Here is a 14,598-nt window from a genome sequence, read left to right as displayed (position 1 = left end):
CAATGGAAGGATCCTTAGAGGAGTTGAATATGTTTTTTAATTTTATGTGGTTTAAAAGTGGCATTAAGATTATAATGGTGTAGGATTCTATTGATTTTTTTCTGATAACCCTTTAATGTATGGGATGGCTATGATTTTATTGTAATCTATATTCTTTTTTGATGAAGTTTTATGCAGAACTCTATTAATATTTTTGTTATAGCCATTATTTATAAATGTGTTGCTAATAATCTTTAATTCTTGTTTAAGAACTTGTTGATTAGAGCAAATTGTTATAGCTCTGTTTTTAAGGGAGTTAATGACTCCAAAATTTTTGTGATGGGTGGTGATACGAGTTAGCATGTATATATTGGATATATTTGGATGGCACATATTCAGCCTACTTTGTCATACTTGAGGACTTTAAGCAATTTTCAGCTTTTATTGGAAACTATTCCATACCAATTGGTTGATATTTATATGTATAATCAGTTTTTTTTTTTTTAATTTATGTTTTTATATATATACATGTTGCTCTCCAGCCCAATTTAATTTTGTAGTAACCTAATAGATAATAATAATAATAGGACTCTAGCTTTGATGCAGTAAAGGTTATTTATTTTTTTGCCAGAGGTCATGCCAATAATTGTTGTAAGAGTTGGTCAGTAACTTCAATAAATTTAGTTTAATCCTTTATCCAAGTGTGAGCAAACAAAGTTTGCACCTGAAAGTATCTTTAGGACTGGGGTAAGTTGGTATAACACTGAGCAACTCGGTGCAAAGGTAGAGCAAACTAACATCACTCCTATCTCAGTATCTCCCATAATGCAAAACACATCTCCTTGTGGATATGTATAATATTATGCATTAAGGGAAGGGCCACTATTCAGACTAGTTTCGACCTTTATTGAGGTCTCTTCAGCGGGAGCCAGGCCAAAGTGGAGATACCAGGCAGAAGCATTAGCAAGGTCATCTCTACCTATAGGAGTTGCCAAACGGTGTGCCACCTTTTTATTAAATTACTCTGGATTTAGAAAAAGATGTTGAAAGTTTATTTTTCACTTGGTTAGACTATAATAAATTTAGTTTAATCCTTTATCCAAGTGTGAGCAAACAAAGTTTGCACCTGAAAGTATCTTCAGGACTGGGGTAAGCTGGTACAGCACTGGGCAACTTGTTGCAAAGGTGGAGCAAGCTAACATCACTCCTATCTCAGTATCTCCCATAATGCAAAACACATCTCCTTGCGGATATGTATAATGTTATGCATTAAGGGAAGGGCCACTACCCAGACTAGTTTAGACCTTTATTGAGGTCTCTTCAGTGGGAGCCAGGCCCAAGTGGAGATACCAGGCAGAAGTATCAGCAAGGTCATCTCTTTTGCATTATGGGAGATACTAAGATAGGAGTGATGTTAGCTTGCTCCACCTTTGCAACGAGTTGCCTGGTGTTGTACCAACTTACCCCAGTCCTGAAGATACTTTCAGGTGCATACTTTGTTTGCTCACACTTGGATAAAGGATTAAACTAAATTTATTATAGTCTAACCAAGTGAAAAATAAACTTTCAGGTCAGAAACTTTAGCAAACCATTTAGATTGTAGTGTAGCTTGTTTCTCTGTATATATGTGTATGCTCCAGATGATGACCTTGATATGAAGGTCGAAATTTCGACCTTCATATCAAGTTTTAGCTAAAGTTTTGCTCTAACATGGTAGTTGTCTCCATAATTTTCCATAATGGACCTCTTTTCCTTCTATCCACTAAACTCTTCAATCCACATTTTTTTGAACCTCTCTTCATAGCCAGCATTCCAGTGTAATGATATTGCCCTAGTCACCTGTCTCTGGACCTTCCCCAATGTTTCTACACTACATTGAAAAGTAGATGACCAAATCTCAGTGTAATAATCCTAGGGTGGTTTGCCCACCAGTTCTGCAACCAGCTTCTTTACCCTAAATGTTAAAGTACTTATTGTAACAGCATTACAATGTGCAGTCTTTGCAACACTTCCAATATGTCCTCTAAACTGTCAAACATCACTCCTAAATCTTGAATCACATCCACCTGTGTTACAGCACCATCAATATACACAACTTTGCGTTTCTGCACTCTACAATGCAATACTTGCACTTGTATTCCTAAACAAAATGTGGTTAAAAAGTGCAAGTTGGCAGGGTTCTCGAACTAAATTGCATAACAGCTGTAAAAAATTTGCAATGATAATCAGAAATAAAAAGACCAAACTATGAAAAATAGGCAAAAAATACAGAATTTCATCTTCATTCTGTATTTCAGCTATATAGGCAAAGGTTTGTGACGATGGCAAATTAAATTTGGAAATAGACAACATAATAAGCAAAGCTGGTACGATGTGGATCCAGTTGAATAAATTTATCTGGAATAAGAGAGAAATTAGCCAAACTAGCAGTATACGGTGTTTAAAAATATAGCACTTGATCAAAGACTAGACCACAGACATGAGTTATGAGAAAAATTAAGGGAGTGAACAGATGGCATCAATGGCAAAATCATATTAAAAAGGAAACTTGACATTGTTAGGTATTCAAGAATCTCTGTTGAACAGAGCTAATCTTAAGATGACAAAGGTCACTTAGATAGAATGGGTGAGGAAAGATTAGCAAAGCAGGTGTTTGCAAAGATGGCAGGAAAGAGATCCAGAGAAAGATTAAGGTCTGGATGGATTGATCCAATCAGAAGTGCCTCAGAAACATGAAATGTAACATATGACAATATTGGAGTGCTGACAAGTAATAGACTAATTAGGAGGAAAATTTATGTAAGTTGTTCTTACGTAATGTAAACTTAATCATGTATTCCTGTCATAGTAACCTGCACATCCCTTGATGGTGCATAATCAGGAAATTGATTAAGCGCTAATGGAAATAAATTTCTTAGCAAAAATTTTGCAGTGTTGAAAGGTTTATTACACTCAGATGTAAATGGCATTCTGGCAGCAAAACCTCTGTTAGACAAGAATCCCACACCAGGTGGGATTCTTGTCTAATAATTTTTCAGTGCTGAAATTCAGAAACTGCAGAAAATGCAAATGGTCTCATGAGGATTAACAGTTTTATTCATTTGGTGTGGGTCTATCATTAACAATGTCAGTGTAAGTTAGTCAGCATCAGATTTTTGGAACTTATTTTTATAGTTTTGTTAATTTTCTGCTTCTTTTCTCTTGAGTATGCTAATTCATGTTAAACACCAAATTAAAGTGAAATTCATTGGCAGGAAAAACAAAATGAATTGCCAAATTTGTTTTAAAAAGAGAACACATTGTCCTTCTCTTGCATAACACTCACAGGGAAGAAAACTAAAATTGTTGCCATTGCCTCAAAACATAAGCCTAAGCAAAAGATTACTTTCAGTGAGCACAGTTAATCATCAGAGATAATTTTAGTTATATTGATAAAAGTAACGTCCAGTGAGAATTAACTTTCATTGGGTAATGTTAGTATAGCAATTTCTCAGTTATCTGGTTACACTAGGAAATATCTTGCTAGTAAGATCTAGCATGCTAATTTATAGATAACACTATTCATGCATAAGCCCTTGCATATTTTTTCTTTGTACTGTTTTGCTAGCAGCTGGAATCTCTCTCTCTCTCTCTCATTTTAAAGGAAAATAGCCTTTTTATTAGTGATAACAAATTCTTAATCTTGACATGCTGATTTAATTCTTACATTGTTTATAGTAGCTGCAAGTCATGCAACACACCCAACTTGTAATGAGTATGGTATCCTCTTCCATTGACACAACCAGTGTTGCTTTGGTTGTCAGTGTAGCCAGACACGCAGGTCATATCCAGAGGTTGGTAAGGCCAGTAGCAGTAGCAGGGTTTACAGACATCCCTAGTCCAGAAACAGTTTTCAATCCAACAGCAGGGAGGCCTTAAAGTGCTGTGAACTAGTCAAAGGTAAGTTTGGCAGTTTCATTTGTGACCACATGGTATATTCATTTAACTAAAGATGGTAACAGTAAGTGTTTTATATTTATAGCTATTTAGCAATGAATAAATGCATACATAATAAAATTCACTTTTAAAAAATAGTTTACCAGTCAACATACTGCTAATACACTCTTGCCTACTTAAACTTTCAAAAGTAAGCAGAAAAGCTACTTCCTTATTCTCAGATAAGGATAAAGCTTTAAGGCATGTGTGGAAAAAATCTTGCTAAAATCTTCCCTCTCCCCACTTGCATAGTTCATCATCATTATTTCTGGTAATTGTTTTGTGGAAGTAGCATTGCATTAATGTTGTGATCAGTTTGCACATATTATTTAGCCAGTTTATCCATCTTCTATGACAAAAACAAAGTTTCCAGGAAGATGAAATCCTGCCACCTTCATGATGTTAACTAACTCACTTTCAGTTGAAAAATCCCTTAAAAGTTCTTTGCATCTTAGACCAGATTTGAACCTTCATTTAGGATGTGTGCATGCCATTTCATCATAAGAATTTTGACAATGATGTTATGTACCCACAAAATCTTCCCCTCGTTCCTGAAACTGCTATCCAAGTATATCATGGTTCTAATACTTATCTTTAGGGGTTGACAGCATACTGATAGTACTACATGAATAAGATTGTTATTGTTAACTTCCTGTCAAGAATTTTTCTCCAGATTAGCCTTATTTATCAGAACTCTTGTAATGCATTTCTAACTGTGTCAATCCACTTAGATTTTGTTCTTTCTCCATGTCTTTCTTTCCTCATTTTGTTTAAAAGCCTGTTTTGCTGACCTTTCCCTTCCCATTCTGTTTGTGATCTACCATTTTAAATTAGGTGGCAGTCATTCAACACACTTTCTTTGTTGGCTTATAACTTAAGTATATACTGTATTGCTCTATATAATGTAATGTTTAGGACAACTTTTCTCTTGCACCTTGTATTCCTTTTGCAAAACTCAATGTATTTTACTGCTAAGAAGTAAGCCAAACACTCCTTGCTTGCTTTCAAATTTTCTTTTATAGTTAAAAAAAAAAAAAAAAAAAAAGATCAGGCTATTTTCAAATCAAAATTGTGACACTTGTAAATTATGTTTTATTGAAAATCATTCTCACTATTTCAGTACAATATTGAACATTGTGATATTTTTCAAAAGGAGGTTATGCACACAGGACAATGCAACATTTGCTACATTATGATTTTTTTGTTTCTTTTTTTGGTTCAAGAACAACACCAGGTGATGTGCATCCTATTTTAGTAATTGCTCTTGGTGTATGGAAATTCTGAAATTTTCTCTTATGAGAGTCGGTCAAAAGTTTTCGGGAGAAAAAACCTGCTTTCCTGTACCAGAGATAGGCTAATTCGTGAACTGATTAGAAAAAGGCTTAGAAAATTTTCCTCTAGTTGTCGACTAGATTTGAAACCAAGTTTTCCTTTTTGCGGTCAAGTGCCGTGGTGTGCAAATGCCACATCCACTGAGTTACACAGGCTCGTTGTTTTTACTATTTATGTTATATATAAAAATAGTATTTTTACTATTTTCTGGTAAGACAGACCATGTGATACATTTGCCAGAAGATTTCTTCTGCTTTTCCACAACTATAAATATTTGCTCTAGATAGCATATGTAGACAGAAGTACTAGAATTATCTATGTTCACTGGGCATCTACAGATGCTGTATGGTCACTCCGATGCTCGGTGATGTGCCACACCAGGCCTGCCATGTAGCCCTGTTGTTTGCTTTTCTGGAGGCCTCAACTCTCTGAAGATCAGTCACTCCACATACACCATCCATCCATCTCACTGATGGTCTATCCCTTCCTCGTTTTCCAGGAACTTTACCTTCTATTACTGTCTAAAATATTTTAACTTTCTTCTGTCAATATCCTTAAGAAGCCTTAAAGTTCTACTGATCTTTTCTAATACTCATTCATTTGTAAGCCTTTCAGTATATGATATCCTCAACAGTCTTCTGTAACACCACATCTCAAAGGCAGCTATCCTTTTCTTATCTGACTTCTTTAGGTTCTGAGTCTCGCATCCATAAGTCACTGTTGTAAAAACAACTGCATCCTAAATCCTCACCTTTGTTCCTGTGGAGATAGATCCATCCTTTCAGATTTTAGACAAGTTTGACTTCTGTTTTCACCATTCCTAATCTTCTTCTGACGTCTTCTGAACAGCAGTTCTTCACATTAATAATGGATGTCAGGTAGTTAAACTTGCTGACTTCCTCCATTCTTTCTCCAGTAAAGTACACTTGTTTCTCAAGAGCTTCCCTGTTTGTGTTTCCTTTGAGAACCATAATCTTTGTCTTGTTAGGATTGAGTTGAAGTCCTCTGTTATTATTGATCTTGTTAACTTTGTCAAGAATTAGTCCTATGTCTTCCATGTCATTATAATGGAGTACTGTATCATCAGCATACCTCAGATTACTGATCAATCTACCTCCTATCCTAATTCCTGTTGAGCTAGATGTCCTCTATATATATATATATATATATATATATATATATATATATATATATATATATATATACACACACTAAACAAGTGAGGAGAAAGTAAACATTCTTGCTTAACTCCTTTTCCAACTTGAAGCCAGTCAGTCAATCCAACACCTGTTCTTACTGGCTTCTTGCTCCCTGTAAAAGTTGGCTATCAACCTGATAATGTGTTGAGGAAAACCCATTCCACAACTACAAATATTTGCTCTAGATAGCATATGTAGACAGAAGTACTAGAATTGAACTGAATTATATTCATACTAGATATCACCACATGCCTGCAAAGTTCAGACATGTTTAAGAGTTGTTTTGGGAGGGATTTTTTGTTTTTTTTCCTCATGCAAGCGCACACTTGATTATGCTCTAACTCAAGCATAGTGAAAATGTTATACAGATCTTTGTTATATTCTCATGATTTCAACTGTTTGGTTCTTAAAATGAAATTCAGATCTTACAACTGTTGTTTGCCCTGAACTTAGCTCATTCAAGTATGTTTCTATATATATATATATACACTAAACAAGTGAGGAGAAAGTAAACATTCTTGCTTAACTCCTTTTCCAACTTGAAGCCAGTCAGTCAATCCAACACCTGTTCTTACTGGCTTCTTGCTCCCTGTAAAAGTTGGCTATCAACCTGATAATGTGTTGAGGAAAACCCATTCCACAACTACAAATATTTGCTCTAGATAGCATATGTAGACAGAAGTACTAGAATTGAACTGAATTATATTCATACTAGATATCACCACATGCCTGCAAAGTTCAGACATGTTTAAGAGTTGTTTTGGGAGGGATTTTTTGTTTTTTTTTCCTCATGCAAGCGCACACTTGATTATGCTCTAACTCAAGCATAGTGAAAATGTTATACAGATCTTTGTTATATTCTCATGATTTCAACTGTTTGGTTCTTAAAATGAAATTCAGATCTTACAACTGTTGTTTGCCCTGAACTTAGCTCATTCAAGTATGTTTCTATAAATCTTACCTGAAACATTCAAATTCTTACATTCAGTTTTATTTCCCTTAGGTGTACTGTGAAAGCTATATTCAAGTTATCCAGAATTCACCTTCCTGAATTATGTTTATAAAACTTTTCCAGTGTGAAACATTTGTACCTCTATATCTGATCTGATCATGCTTGAATGTCTACTCTAGCTGTCTTTCTACATTTTGGATTTATGGTGGCTTTTTCCACCTCAAGTATTGATTTGTATTCCTGATTGCTTCCGCTTGAATATTTTCTACCACTGTTCTGTTACTTCAACATTTTTTCATCATCCCGTACATCTAGAACATCTTTAGTTTGTCTTTATGTCACCTATATCATTTGTTTCCTCTCACTGTACTCTTTCCTACATTTCTAACCTTTCTATAGCCTCCAGAATATTTTGCCACCTTCCTGATATTTATCTTTTTTATTCTTGTCAATACATATGCATATCTCTTATGTTTTTCTCTGTATTTTCTTAGAGCATCTGCAACTTACTTTCTAGGAACTTTAGATATGCTTTGTTTTCCAGGACTGCCTCTAACTTTTTGCATCCACTATAGAGTTCTAATTTCTCTATCCTTGTAGACAACTTCACATTCTTCCCAGCTGAATTAGTGTGTTCTTCAGGATTTGGCACCAAGACTTAAAGGTTTGTTTCTTTGGTTTTGAAGTTTTTAATTTTAATCTTGCTCAAAATTAAGTGATGGGCACATCAGATTTCATATTCCTTGTATATTCTTGCATGCAGGGAATATGAAATTGGAATCTTGTATCCTGAATGGATGTGAAGATATCACTATAATTACAATTATAGTCAATAGTATCACTAATAGTGATAGTCTTAAGATAAGTCGTTTTTCTTTTTTCTTGATGTGAATTTGTGAACAACTTGGGTTGAAGTGTGTTGGTGACGATTAGATCCTGAACGGAAATCTAGATGGCACTTAATATTGTTTTAACTTTGCCCTTTTCTCCGAATTTTTTTTAAACATTTCTGTATATCCAGGATTCATTTTATGTTTTATTAATCAGTGGTCTTCTTTAATGACTGGAAAAAAAAAAAAAATCCTTTGCTTCTTCATTAGAACTTTCTGTGGGACCATAAGCTCAAGTTTCATTGTCCAATTCTCCATTTTTGAAATTTTCTCACATAAGTACTTGCAATTGCTTGCCAATCCAGAAGTTTGTTTATTGCTAAATGCCACTGCTACATCTCTTTCCCACATTACAGTTGCTAGAGTATAATATCCCGTATTTATTATTTAGCAGTATGTCCACATGGTATCTCTAATTTACTAATCTAGGCAATAGACCTAGATTATCTCTAATCTAGGTCTATTGCCAGTTACTCATCCTTGCTATACTTCATGTTGATGGTGTCTATATTGAATTCTGCTGAATTGGTTTAAGATTAAAATATTTATTTAAATAAGTATGTGATGATTTGTTGTCATAATAGTAATTATGACAGAGTAGCCATTGTATTTAAATACTAAATGAAGATTTTAGATAGAACTTCAGTTCTTTTATTTGAGGCTTGTAATGTGGTCCCACTAAAGATGCCAGTAGAATAGGTGGGGATTTCTGAGGTATTAGAAAGGAAAATCTGGTTCTTGATGGAAATGTTATTAGTTCAGGAAAAGTGAAAATCTTCAGAAAATGTTTATAGAAAATTAAGTAAAAGCTAGGATAAGAGTAATGTACAACAACTTTATTTTATATATTGATCCCATGCAAAAGAGGTTGAAGAATCTATAAGCATGTTGGTGTTGTGTGTGGGGTGCAGTGAATATTGAGGAAGAAGGTTGACATCTTTCTGGAAGAGCTGCAGTTTGGGAATATTTCATGAGGAATGCTGTTCCAGTAAATAGAATAAAAGGGAAAAAGCAGGTATCAAACACACACAATGCATTGTTTCTGTTCCACAAACATTTTTGTGTATGCGTGCGTGTGTGTGTGTGTGTGTGTGTGAGAGAGAGGTCAAGGGGTTCATCTACAAGCTAAATTGTTCTCCTTTGTGAATGGTATTCTAAGGATGGACAGATTTGTATAGCTAGTAGCTGTGTGGGTGAAAAATATGTTGAGCAAAAGAATGCCTAGTTTTTTGGATGCTGAGGAAGTGATTGTTTGTGCCAGGAGAGGCTAGAGGTAAATGTTAGTTCAACCAGATAGGTCTGATCCTGTCTAGTGATTTGGGTATTATGGAAGGTAAGGGTAGGTGAGCTGAGATCTCTTTTGCAAGAGATAAGACAAGGCTGCATTTTGGTGGCATTATAGGTGAAATGGTTACCCTTAAGTTGTGGGACCTGTCAATTCTTACCAATTATCTCTTTCACAATTTTCCATAGCCTCTTTCAATGCTTGTATAAATCTTACCTTGAAGGATAGTGTGGAAATATGTTTAAGGCACTGGTTGCTGTTGCTGAAGAACTTGAAGCTTGAGATGTCTTGAGTATTGCATAGTCTGTTAAATCAGTAGAATGGAGTGTACTCTCATTGGCAAAGCTATGGATAGGATTAAGTGGCCATTTACATATAGGGAAAGAGGGTAGGTGATAGAACGGGTGGGGGGATTCACGATGACTGCAGAGAAAGTTGGCTACCCAATTACAGAGGGAGATGAGTAAACCAAAAAATGGCAATTTGCTTATCAGGCCTCTGGAAATATCAAGAATGACAGCACATTTTCTCTGGACCTTTCCATGTCCAGTGGTGGGTGATATAGGCTAACAGAGCTGCAGGCTTTGAAGAATCTGTACTGGTGGTCACTTATTAAATAGTGGACCTCTAAGTAATGGAGAAGTTGACTATTGATGACTTTTCTTCATTGACAATGGCAATTTGGTTGGTAGTTTGTAGACTTCTGTCCTCTTTTTTTTGTTGGAGTGAACCAGATATGATAGTTTCCATGCAAGTGCAACTAATTTTAATGATACAGGACATGTGTTATCTCGGGAGGCACAATGTGCGAATACAACTAAAGAGATACCATCTGGATTAGAAGACTTCATCCATTTTTAACATTGCTCTTCGTTTTAATAGAAAGGTTTTCTTCTATCGCATCAATATACTTCTGTATTCTAAGGATTTTAATTTACCATTGTTTTGCTCCAGTTTTAAAGATATAAGTTCCTAAAGGTTTGAATAGTAAGACAATCTGTGGAAAGTTTTTTATGTTGGGGTATAAAAACTTTCTACATCTTACTCTCATCTTGAGATTTTTATTTAATGAGGTCAAAGCACCTTATGGCAACTTGTTTAGGTAAAATATTTATAAGCTCTGTATTACTTCACCCTTGGCATTTTTTAGGTCTGGCTCCCACTGACGAGACCTCAATAAAGGTCAAAACCGATATGGGTAGTGACCATTACCTTAATGCATAGCATCATACATCTCTGCAAGGAAATGTGCTTTGCATTAGAGGAAAATTCTAAGGAAAGTGATCAGAGCTTACTCCACCTTTACAACGAGTTGCCTAGTGTTGCACTACGTACAGCCGTAAACTTGACTGACTTGTCTGTTTGCTTACTTGGAAAAAAGGATTAAAAACCTAACTAATAAAATTGCTTGGTATCTTTAACAGTAAGACAATCTGTTTAAAGCTTTCTTTAAAAATGTAATTCCTACTTACTTTTCAAAAAAACAAATAAATAAAAATTAAGAATCCTAGTTTTTATTTTTTTATAGTTATCCTTGTAATATATATGCACTGTAGTATTGCATGTAAATTTTTAAATATTTAGCATATTGCTTGTATGCATGACATTTACCAAGGGTATTTTCTTGGTAACATGGCAAATGCTACCTGAATATTTTGCTAAGTACACCCATTCATGTATTATTTACTCTGCAATGTGATGGACTCTTTTAACAAGATGTGTAATGTCTCAGGAATGGTATAGGAACATGAGTGACTTTCTCACTCCTTTCTTTTGCGAATAACTTGCCAGCTTCCTCATTAGTTGTTCATTGCAGCTTCTGGTGGAAGGTTTCCTTTAATTGCATTTTTCAGGCAATTCTGATGTGTATCTCAGGGCTCTGTGCTTTCACCTGTGCTCTTCCTTCTATACATTAACAATCTTCTCCCTCTCATATCCAGTCTTATTCATAGCTGCTGATGACAGTACTTTCCACTCATTTTTGGTAATTCATGTTTCAAGATCCTCTTTAACGAATGCTTTCAAACACTGGTCTCCTTGTCATTCTCAAATGGGATGATAACAACCTGATGAATTTTAATGCCATCAAAATGCAGTCCTTTTCTCATTTTCCTGGCAGAAAGACAAGAGTACAGATCATACTTTAGTCTGTCCTTGGAGACCCTTCTGTCTTCAAAAAGCTTGTTCTTTTTTTGTGAATGGTACTTCTTTCCTGCTCAACTCCTGACATTTTATAAGGCTCAAATTCACCTGACCTTAGAATATTGTTCTTACATTTGAAGAGTACACCTGGACCTTCCCCAGAATACTTAATTGTATTCAGAAGAGTGCAGTCTGCTTAACTGATGACCTCCCTCTCTTCCCCTCCATACTGGAGAGAGAGAGTCTGCTGTTGCATTGTCTTTCTGTATTTCCATGGGCACTGTTCCACTGGACTAGCCACTATCATTCCTACACTTTTTGCTAACCACAAATGAGCACAAGGCTACTGGTTTGTGTCCTGTTAATGAAGCTCCATGCTCATTGAACAAATTTCTCATCCTCTCTTTCGTTTCCTTCATCCCCAGTGATTACAACCCTCAGATACTTAAGAAACATAATCAACAAATTCCTTTCTAATTTAACCACTTTGCCCACACATGGCTGTCTTAAGTTGTGGGACCTGTCGCTCGCATGCATGTGTGTGTGAGCTCATTCTTACCAATTATCTCTTTCACAGTTTTCCACAGCCTCCTTCAACGCTTGCATAAATTTTACCTAGAAACCCAGTAGGGAAATTCCTCTCATTTTTAAATTCAGCTTTATTTATAAGGGTTCTACTCAAACCTAGAATTCAGCCTTCAGATCATGCCTTTTGAATTATGCAATGTAGCTACTGTAAAACTTTTATACCTCTATATTTGAGCATTTCTGGTCAAATATCAACTCCAGCTTGACTTTCCATGTTTCTTTTTTTCTCAAATAATTGATGTGCACTCATGTTTACATTCTTCTTGAATATTTCCTATCTCAGATCTCTGTCATTGCTTGTTTCATTTGTCTTTGAAAATAATTATCTTCCTAGTTTGAGGGGGGGGGGTGGCTGCATCTAGACTGACTAGGTGATAGTGTCATGTTTGGTTTTTAGCTTCAAGTTTCCATGCACCATTTATATTCATTTGCTGTATATTGATTACTCTCCAAATTTTAAAAACTACTGTACTTCATCTTATTCCTGAAGCTTGACTTTTTGCATTCCAGCTGTCCAAATACTAAAATAGTCCTCTTGAGGTGACCTTAATGTCTACCACTCCAACTGGTTCCTTTTCCAAGCCAGATGAGATGCAGAAGTATCTCATCTGGCAATCTTAGTCGCAGCAAATTATAAAGGCCAATAGCAGAAAACTCGCCTTCTGTCCAAATGTAAAAGTTGTGCATTTTCAAAAGCCTTCAGATCGAACTTCTGATCATCTATGCTTCTACCTTTTTCTCTCTCATCCAGATGGCACCACTGTTAATACCTAAAGCTGACCTCCTGGCATCTTCTGCCACTCATTCAAGGAGTGAATAATAACCCTAATATTCTTGTGTGTATGAGAGAGAGGAATCCCATGCATGAAAGATAGTTAACCCATACTAAGTTAATAACTGCTTGTGTGCTACTCCAACTCCTGCCTTGATGACCAGCCATGGCAGAATAAACAGTGCACAATAATGTTTCCTGTGGTTTTTTGGTAAAAAGACATCAGAAGAATGCTTAAATAACTGTCTTAATACCATCTCTCCAGTTGTATTTGTATGTTGTGCTCCAGAAATTACACACTGTATATGATCTATAGTTGCCACTTATCCTAATGCTTGGAAGCAAGCATTGATAAGTGGCATGGGGGGGGGGGGGATGAAGATAAGTCTGCTGTCAAACTATTGACCAACTGTCATTACTTTTTGTCCTTTGAAATAATGAAAGTCATTCCTTTCTGCTACTCAGAGTCCTGGATAGCACATTATCTAATTGCCAGTGTATGGATTTTGCCACTCTAGATCCATAGACTCCATTGTCCATCATTGGATACATTCCATGGAAAGATCTGGATAAATGTGCTATTACTATTGATATTCAACATAAACACCCTGCTCAGTTAATTGCCATCCTTCATTCTATTTCCTAGATCCATTTTTCTAGATCCATAGCCTCCATTGTCCATCATTGGATACATTCCATGGAAAGATCTGGATAAATGTGCTATTACTATTGATATTTGACATAAACACCCTGCTCAGTTAATTGCCATCCTTCATTCTACCTGTACTTTGATAGTAAACTACTGAACTGGGTATTTGCTGTATGTCACAGTAGATGAATTCCTTGCTCTGAGCTTTTCTAGTATAGAAGTACATTAGATCTCTGTTCTGTAGCCTACCCTCTTTCTCCTATATATAAATGACCTATTTTTAATCACCACTAATCTTAGTCACAGCTTTGTTGTTAATATGCTTCATTCAACAAGTTCTGCAGTGTTGAAACATCTCAGGCTTCAAGGCACTGGTTGTGGATGATTATCAATGATTCTCGGCTCACTTTCTCTTATCCTCGGTAATACCCAAATCATCAGGCAGAATTTAGAGCTCTTTGAACTGATGTTTACGTGTTACTTTTCCTAGCATAAACACATCACATCATTAACTTTCTCAGTCTTTAAAAAATTAGGCATTCTTTTTTCTCTCAAGATGCCACTTTCACTGTTTCAGCTACCAATTCTGTACTAATCCCAAATTTGCCCTTCCTTAAAATACTGTTCACATGTTTGGGGAATTATACCAAAACGTTCCTAAAAATTATTGTGCTGTCCAGAGGCTAGTGATTTGGCTGATGACCCCCTAGCACTGATTCACTTCAGCCATTATCATCCAGACTCTGTTTGAGCTATTTTCTGCTGGTACTTGGTTATTTGCTTCAACAAACTGGCAGTGATCATTCTTCAGCTTTCTTTTGGGTCTGTTAAACAT

At 35.7% G+C, this 14,598-nt stretch overlaps 1 protein-coding gene across 5 annotated transcripts in view; it reads left to right on the top strand.

Annotated features, from left to right (window-relative positions):
• The window catches only part of LOC150108442 (solute carrier family 41 member 1-like), a 294,151-nt gene that overhangs the window by 147,326 nt on the left and 132,227 nt on the right, over positions 1 to 14,598 (top strand). For 4 of the 5 annotated variants that reach the window (XM_090390787.1, XM_090390785.1, XM_090390786.1 and 1 more), the window contains exon 2: positions 3,697 to 3,918. The gene's annotated coding sequence lies outside the window, so the exon portion shown is untranslated. The remainder of the gene's footprint in view (positions 1 to 3,696; positions 3,919 to 14,598) is intronic. The other variant, XM_090390788.1, reaches the window with a different exon arrangement.

The sequence above is a fragment of the Typopeltis vanoorti genome, chromosome 3 (genome assembly GCF_054136105.1).
Source record: "Typopeltis vanoorti isolate ZY-2024b chromosome 3, IOZ_Tvanoo_1.0, whole genome shotgun sequence".
Classification (NCBI taxonomy): Eukaryota; Metazoa; Arthropoda; class Arachnida; order Uropygi; family Thelyphonidae; genus Typopeltis; species Typopeltis vanoorti.
The sequence above is the reverse complement of the archived record's forward strand: the minus strand, read 5'-3'. Positions and strand labels throughout refer to the sequence as shown.